This window comes from Leucopleurus acutus (assembly GCF_964270905.1).
Source record: "Leucopleurus acutus genome assembly, chromosome: 15".
Lineage (NCBI taxonomy): Eukaryota > Metazoa > Chordata > Mammalia > Artiodactyla > Delphinidae > Leucopleurus > Leucopleurus acutus.
In genome coordinates this window covers 35,783,530-35,793,172 of record NC_139157.1, presented here as the reverse complement: position 1 = coordinate 35,793,172, position 9,643 = coordinate 35,783,530, and positions in this window count along the sequence as shown.

The following is a 9,643-nucleotide window of genomic DNA, read 5'->3' as shown; positions in this document are numbered from 1 at the left end:
TTCAGGGTGCTAAATGATATGATTATAAACATCTCTCTGAATAATTTAATAATATAATGATAATTGACTCCTTTACTAACGCTTTCTCGTCTGTGTTGAATCTCATATATTAATTCATTCAATGGCTACTTATCAAGGGTCTACTATGGACCAAGTATTGTGCTAGCACTGGTGAAACAGTGGAGAACAAAATAGACGTGGTTCCTCTTATCAAGGAACCTACAACATAGAGATCTACCAGTTGTCTGCCGTGAACACTTCTTTCTGCAGTCCTAGTAAATATTATTTATTTATTTATTTTATGCGGTACGCGGGCCTCTCACTGCTGTGGCCTCTCCTGCCACGGAGCACAGGCTCCCGACGCGCAGACCCAGCGGCCATGGCTCACGGGCACAGCCGCTCCACCGCACGTGGGATCCTCCCGGACCGGGGCATGAACCCGTGTCCCCTGCATCGGCAGGTGGGCTCTCAACCACTGCGCCACCAGGGAAGCCCTATTATTATTTTTTAAATATATTTATTTGTTTTTATTTTTATTTATTTTTGGCTGTGTTGGGTCTTTGTACCGCGCGCGGGCTTTCTCTAGTTGTGGCGAGCAGGGGCTACTCTTCATTGTGGTGCGTGGGCTTCTCTTTGTAGTGGCTTCTCTTGTTGTTGAGCACAGGCTCTAGGCACGCGGGCTTCAGTAGTTGTGGCACTTCAGCTCGGTAGTTGTGGCCCTCGGGCTCTAGAGCGCAGGCTCAGTAGTTGCGGCTCACGGGCTTAGTTGCTCCGTGGCATGTGGGATCTTCCCAGACCAGGGCTCAAATCCATGTTCCCTTCATTGGCAGGTGGATTCTTAACCACTGCGCCACCAGGGAAGCCAACCTAGTAATTATTATTGGTCACCCAACAGCTACCTCCATTGCTCACTGGGGTTTATAATGTGCTGAGCCAGTTTAAGAATGGAGTCACATAGTTGTCAGCTTAACTATTGTGCAGTAACTTATCCTCTTTAACTCTTGGGATCTTCAGTGTAGTGCGGAGTCCTAAAACAAATTTAGAATATCTGGTCAACGTTTAAAAACTAGGATTACTCTTCTCTTTCTCTCTAACACATATACACAAGCATGCATAATCATGCATGCACACACATACACATTCTGATTTCCAACTTCTTTAGAAAAATCAAAAGATGCTGCAATATCAGGCCACCTTCCTGCATGGCAATGTTAAGCAGAACTCATAGGGGCTGACCTCTTTATTTTTAATTTTTTAATTTTTAATTTTTAATTTTATTTTTGGCTGTACCACGCAGCTTGTGGGATTTTCATTCCCCAACCAGGGATCAAATCCTGGCCCTCCACAGTGAGAACGCGGAGTCCTAACCACTGGACCACCGTGGAATTCCAGGGGCTTACCTCTTTGGTAGGGTATGATCTGTCTCATTTGCCAGGGTCCCCACAACCTCGCATTGTAATAGACCTGTCTGTTTTACACATTTACAGTATTTGCCTGGTCTCTGTGGGCATTTGAGTTTTCTACATGCTCTAGAAATTAGGAAATTGGAGACCTGTATTTAAAATATTCCTAAGGAATATTTAGTTAATCCGTAACTTTCAAAGACATGAGACATACTATTACTTTGCCCAAATCATATTCTTTTTCTATTATTAATCATATCCCTAATATAAATGTATTTATTTGTATATATTTTTAAATGTATTTCAATATTTGTTCCACCAGTATTTGTTAATGACTAGATTGTGGATTCTGTACAGGTTTTCAGCCTTCTTAGGTATCTGTGAAATCCCTAATCTATCTGATTTCCAGCTCTTTATGCCAGATCACTGTCCACAATTGATCTGATGTATAGCCCCCTCCAAACTGTTTCTGTGTTGTTTTCATTTTCATTTAGTCTCCGCACAGTACTGAACTCATGACTCCATTTATGCAATTTCATGCTCTCCCTTCAGAACCAGTCTTCATATTTGCTCTCCATGGTATGCTGGCTGTGAATATTCTTTAAAGACTTTAGCCTGGCTTATTCCTCCAGTCCCTATTGCCTCCTATTAACTTAAGTTCAAAAGAACTGTTCACCCTGCCCCTGCATCTCTGCAGAATGTTAGCTGTTTCAGCCCTGCTGAGGTCCACCCCTCCCAAGATCAAAAAAGGGGGTTCAGACATCCTGTAACCCTAGGATCCTATGATAGTTACATTGAGCAAAGCACTCTTGAGATATTAAGATAGATTTGAACACTTGAAATAAACTTTATTATTGGTTTCCACCTATGGAAACTCATGAAGAGGGATTGATTCTCCTCACCTCCTTAGGAAAAATAAATAAATCTTTGTTCTTTAGATACTATATGGTGCCCTTATATTTTGCCTGATTCCTTCAAGAGATATGAGATTAATAAAAGCAAATATGATCCTAGGGTGTGGAAGTAGGAGGACAATATTACAAGAAAGAGGCTGGTCTCATTCTTCCCTGCAGTGTTCAGTCCACTTCTGGGCATTGTGTTTCCACCTGCACACCATCAAATAAGGGGGAGGTAGTTAAGCTAAAGGGTGTCACCACGAGAAACTTTAGGATCCGTTGTGGGAACCCAAAGCCATATTATGTGAGGAAAGGTTGAGAAGAGAAGACTTGGGGATGGTTTGAGAGAGGACAAGGAATGTAGTTATCATCAGAACCATCAAATTGTCATGTGGAAGAGAGGGCAGATGACTCCACGGAACTGAAGATGGTTCAATGTGTAGGAACCTAAGTAGACATATTTTGGCTTTTTTTTTTTTTTAAGAAGAATAGTTTAAAGCTGAAATTTGCTGCCCAGGGAGAATATTCTGGACCTCTAAGCAACCAAGCATAAAGTGGATGACCACTTGGTGGGGATGTTGTAGAAGGGATTGACTCATTGATGGGATGGTTGGACCAGATGATTTTTAAAGTTTCCTTTTATCCTGAGATACTGGAGTGTTTGAAATTGTCATGGCAGGTGATTCCTGCACACTAAAAAAATTAAAATCACAGTATTGTGGCATGTTTTTACATAACCTAGGAATTTATTTATTTCTGCCTATTATAATGGGAATAATAAAATATTAATGTATGAATATGTTCTATTTGCTCATATAGCAGATTAGACCTCTTTTTTTTTTTTTTTTTTTTTTGGTCAAGAAGTGCCACAACACATTGTTGAAATAAACTTGGCTTTTTTCCCCCACAAATTAATCATTTGGTCGATTAAGATAAGAACATAACAAATGTCAGCTTTGGCCCCAATTTCTGGGTTAAAAATAACATTTATTCCTTTTCCTTTTTCCTTTTCTCTTTCCAAATTAGTAGAAAAAAGATATAAATACTCTTTTCATATTTTTGCTGAGAGTTAAGAATATGGTAAATCTGGACAATCTAGTTAGGAGGACTTATAATTGAATAATTCTTTCTCATCCCTATCATGTTGGATGAACCTCAGCCTTATTAACTTTTCTCCCCATAGCCTTACCTAACCTTCTCAATCTGAATTCTTTCCATTTTCTTCCATGTCCCTGGACCACTTCCTGTGTTTTGACTAGGGAGCAGCCATTTGTGAACATGTTTGTTGCTCCCTGTGGATGACAAAAAGGAATCTGTCTTGTACCTTTTTGTAATCTCCACAACACCTATTGCCCTCTCCTGCATTAAGTGATTCTCAATAAATGTTTGTGGTTTTAAATGATTTTTATCATAAGCTCATTCCATTTATTCACCACAAGTCCGGTCTATCAGTTAATATGCTAGCACTCATTAAATAGCTCCTGTGAGATTGTGATGAACTCACTTTGGAAGTTATAGATCACTACCATTACATGAGAAGATGACAAACCTGATGGCTCCGGACATGTCGGAGCATGGCTGAAAAGGAAATGCATCTGATTTTTTTTTTTAAAGCACAGTTTTAAAGAGGGGCCAGGCTTTTCCTGTGGTCTGGAGCCACTGTCTCCTGCGCTTATACAGAGTTGTGAAAGAACAGAGAACACTTGAATCTAGTCCCAGCTCTACTACCAATTAGCAATGTTGCATCGGGTCAAGCATTGAGTCTTTCTGGTCTTAGGTTCCTCATCCATAAGACAAAGGAGCTGAAATTCACTGGATTTCTAGTCCCTACCAGCTCTAATATTCCTCGAGAGTAAGTTGAGAGATCCCCCCTATGGCAGACATTGTTCCCTTTCTCTACACTCCTTACAATGTGTGCGACTGCAGACAAGTGATTTAGCCTCCGTGTGGCTCAACTTCCTAACTTATAAGATGGGGAATACCTATTTCTTAGTGTTGTGATCAGAATTAAATGAGTTGATGCATGTGAAGTATTCAAACAGTGATGCAGAAGCAACACCAACTTAATGTTAGCTCTTTTATTTTGCTACTTTGCTGAAAATATGTTAGCTCATCACCAACTGTTAAAATTACAAATGAATTCCTGACATGGTGCCTGGCACAGGGAGTACACCCAATATGGATTTTAAATCTATTTTCTGTCATTCCTCTTTCAAGAAGCATTATATAAAGTTGTATTTCCATCTGTTCTTAGAATATGTTGATCACTCACTCATTCTGGTTCACAATTTGCTATCTTCATCTCCTACTCTGTGATGCTCAGCATGTTTGCTTTTACACAACCAAACTTTGGCTCCTGGCTCATTGTCCTATGTTCTGGGAGAGACTTTGGCCTTGCCATTTCCATGTTCATAGAACTCATCAGCAGCATGGATGGAGACAAATGGCACAAGAGATGGTATCTTTGGAGTATCTGAGTCTAAGAATCTAATGGAAGGTTCAGCATGAGAATGCACTGATCTTCTAGAACCTTTATTTTGGCTTGGAGCCTGATGTTACATTGCCATAATGGAAGGTCAGTCATTTCAGTTCAATACATTAGAAGCTTAATTAAATCTACTGAGCATTTTGATCTGTGATGAGCTCTGTTCTAGTTTCGTGAATGTGAAGAAATATATTCCACTGAAGGTTGGAGAGAGAAAGCTATGAGGGAAACAACAGTGGGGCCTTTGGTCTTAAAGAGTTTGCAGTCTTATTTGATGTGGTGTTCTAGGTATTCTGAGAACAGTATGCCTTAGAACATGATTACTGACACAAAGAAACTCATTGCATACAAAATCCTTTAATACATGTAATATCCTTTAATCCTTTATCACTATTATTTGATTTTTTAAATCAAAGGGTCAGTTGAACTTGAGAGTTTAAATAAGGTACCAGCAGGTAGCCAAGCCAGAATGTGAACTTGGGACTTCTGACTCTAGGGTGTGTTCTTCAAGGTGTTCAGAGAGGAGAATGTAATGACATTTCTGCCAAAGAAACCTTGGGTAAAATGTAGAGCTTCCTAGTACATTTTACTGGTTTTATTGTTAGTCTGCAGTACATCTCTGATTCTCTAAAGTGATCCACAATTTTCCAGCTATGAATTTTGACAGAGTCATGATTAAAGCTTCAAACATATGATTATGAGATGGTGGTTCTCAACATTTACCACAGCCTTCCTGGTAACCACACAGCAGCCAACTCTCAAGACTTCCTCTAGAAGAGCAGAGGGATTTTTCTCCCCATAGGTGGTCCTGTTCCATGGGAAAAAATTAGCAGTGACAAATGACTCTGAATGAGTGCTCGAATCTGAGGTAAATTTGAACCTTAGCTCTTCCATAAGAGGAAGCCACCATCAGAGTATTTTCCATGAATAAGTTTGAAAGACATCATGTGAACAATTTTGGTGACTATCTATTAGCCTTTGGGAGAATTGCTGTAAATTACTCAGCATGCAGTGGGAAATGTTATTTCTTGGAGTCAAGTCTATTTACATGGATATTTATAGATATTTATATATATTTCCTTTAGCAGGCGTGGACGAACACATTTTTGAAAAGCACTTAAAACCTGTGGAGAAACAAAGCGGAATATACTTAAAAAAATTTACCACAGAAAGGATAATAATAGCTTCCATGTCTGAAGACAACAGACAGACATAAAATATAAGGGAATTATTTTATCCTGGACAAGAGAATTGCTGTTACAGCAAATTTTGACCCTGTCACAGTCTGGATAACTCTTAGCTTTAAAACTTCCACTCCCACAGACCCCAGTCCACAGAGGAGATAACTGATCTGGGGCTTAGCAGTACTGGCAAGGTGGCGTATTATGGGATTTAGCTGTAGAGTGTTTGCTCCCCAAGAGAAGAACTGCAGGAATTTTAAGAACTTACATCAATTCCCTTGGGTAGAAGCAGTATGTCTAAGTATATTTCAAGTAAATCCTCAACTCAACACATAAAGCTGCAGTTACACCACGCCTTTAAAAGGAAATTAGCACGGGAATGAGGCCAGACTGACCCTCCCAGAGACAAATCCACCATTTATCTCTTCAGTTGCCCTGTCTGTCTGTTTTAGTCACATGTTAGAGAGGCTATCATTTTCACTGAAAGCACATTCACCTCCCCTCCCACCCCCTCCACCACCACATGGGTTTCAGGTTCCTGAATTTTCTTTTAGGCCCCTAATAGCATACTGCAATTTGGATTGTTTCTTTAGACATTGTTTCTCTAGCAGATTGTTTCAGATCACAACTCTTTTTTCTGACACATTTTTAAACATTGGTTATCATTTCTTTTTCTTAAAGGAAGTCCTCAATAATGGTCTTAGGAAGGTAGATTTGATCTACCTCAGTAGATTTGATACAACCTCAGTCTTTTACAAGAGAAAACAAAGGCTGGTGAGCATGTGGAGAAAATGGAACCCTTGTGCACTGTTGGTGGGATTGTAAACTGGTATGGTCACTATGGAAAACAGTGTGGAGGTTCCTCGAAAACTTAAAAATAGAACTATCGTATGATCCAGCAATTCTATTTCTGGGAATACATCTGAAGGAAATGAAAACATGTTGAAGAGATATCGGCACCCCCATGTTCATAATTGCATTATTTACAATACCCAAGACATGGAAACCACGTAAGTGCTCACTGATGGGTGAGTGGATAAAGGAATTGTGAGATAGATAAATATATATATCTTTGCATATATATATAAAATTCAGCAATAAAAAGAATAAATAAAATAAATGATAAATAAATAAAATAATAAATAAAAATAAGAAAGAAAGAAAGAAAAAAACGGAGGAAATTCTGCCATTTGTGACAACATGGATGGACCTTGAGGGCATTATGCTAAGTGAAGTAAGTCAGACAGAGGAAGACATATACTGTATGATCCCACTTATATGTAGACTCCAAAACAAAATAAAAACAAACTCATTCAAAAAGAGATCAGATTTGTGGCTAGCAGAGGCTGGGGGCAGGTGAAGGCGGAATTGGTTGAAGGTGGTCACAAGGTACAAACTTCCAGTTATAAGATAGGTAAGTACTAGGCATGTAATGTATAACATGATGACTATAGTTAACACTGCTGTATGGCATGTATGAAAGTTCAGAGAGTAAATCCTGAGAGTTTTCATCACAAGGAAAAGAAATTTTCTCGTATTTTTTGTATTTGAGATGAGGGATGTTAACAAAACTTATTATTTGACAGTATATGTTAGTCAGATCATTACGCTGTACACCTTAAAATTTACACAGTTGCTGTATGTTAATTATATACAATAAACTCAATAAAAAGTGGAAAATACAGAAAAAAATCCCTCAGTCATTGAATAAATGCAATATACCTTAGTGGCATGCCAACTAGATTGCTTAGATGAGGGTGCTTGCTAATTACGGCAACTTAGCATAATGACTAGGGTCATTTATTCATGTTGCTGGTGGTTTTTCAAATGTAACCTGGGAGAGAGTGGCAATAAATAACCGTTCTAGCTTCTTCACTAGAGATGGTGAGATCCTATGGGTTTATGTGGAAAAAAATGGGATAACAACACAGATGACGTCACAAATTCATAAAGCTAATGATTTATCTATTTGATACCTACCAATTTTTAATGGTTTTAGCCCCAACCACACATTAGAAGTAAATCTCATTGACTGCAGAGTTTAATGATAGCACTATCGTCTGTGTGTGTGGGAAGTGGCACCTTGAAGACAAATGTAATACATGGGTGGCACAGGTTCTAGGACCTGTCACTTGATGGACCCACTTCTGGATTGGCCAGTTGCTTTTGCTTCTAGTCATCTGCATCAAATGAGTACATTTTGAACTATTCAAAATTATCTGACACGATTCAAGTTGTGGTGTGGTGTTTCTCCCATTGACCTTTTTGCCTGTTACTTGACCTTTGTTAAGTACAGAGTCACAACATGGATATCCTGTCATTTCATATTCTGCCCAGGTCTTATATCTATCTCAATGTGTATCTATGATGTGGTCTTACTGTCTAATAGGGGTTAATATGGAATATATATTATGAGTTTGAAACAAAAACAACTATTGTTATTTTTGTAGAGTGATGACCAATAAGCCATTCACTCTATTTGACTGTAACTGATCACAGTAGTAGGTTATTGTCTCTTCAACACTGTAATGATACCATAACTGTTTTTAATGATTTCCAACATAGGAAGAAAAACTAAGAACTCAGAACTCAGGGTGGGTGTGGTAGGGGAATTATAGTATAAAATCCATATGTTTTAGAGTTGGTTGTACTATAGGAGGTTAGAAGAGCTCAGGTATGTTTTGGGTTAGTCTAGTCCCTCAAACTATTTCTTTCAAATGTTTTCTCTCAACCAAATCTGAAACACATTTTGCCAAAACCTTTTTTCCCTTAATTTTTAAAGCCATGTGTATTTAAAGGGACATTTAATCCATATGTTTTGGCTCATTTACACTTAACTCATCAAGATACTGTTTTTAAGAGCTATTTGAGCTCCACGAGACTCATTTTATAAGTCTTTTCTTCCGCAGTACTAGGAAGTTGTGTTTTGCTGGAAACAGAAATGGAACCCACAAAATAATTAAGTTTGGATGAAAAATGAGAATGTACAATATTTTTGAGAGCCACCAAACTTCACTTGGAAGAAGCATGTTATTCTCTTGCCGTTTTTTAGTTACTTCTTCTAAGTACAAATATGCTTTGGCCAAGCTGTTAAATTTGATCATCTAGTAAATCTTTATTTCCCAGTTAAATGTGTTAATACATATTGCTCAAACTATCTTCTTTAGTGTAAAGGATAAAAGCAAGTTCAAAAAATAAGGAGAGCCCAAGATGGCGGTGCCCGAGGCCTGGCGCGCCCGGAGTTGCTGGTTCTGTGAGGTAGCGGCAGCAACGACCATGGAGTCCACCGGTCACGTCCCAGGAGGCGGCGCCAGCGAAGAGCTCGGCCTCAGGCCCCAGCGCTCCCCTACCCTGTTCAAGCTGTGCGGGTGGGAGGTGAGTGCCCATATGGGGTTCTGGAAAGCGGGGTGTGGGCCCTCCCAGGCCCAATACTTCAAAGCATCTTACCTCTGCTCAATATATATTACTTGCAGAGGATTGAGGAAACTGCCCTCAAGAAAGGCCTCTCCACTCAGGCCATTTGGCGCCGACTATGGGATGAGCTGATGAAGACAAGGCCTTCCAGAACTCTGGCCTGACTTTGCACAGTGAAAGCAGGAATAGCACACAAACACAAGCTGGGTACTGGTAAAGTGCAGGGGCAGGCATGGAATGAATTTGGGAAGAGGTCTCTGATGG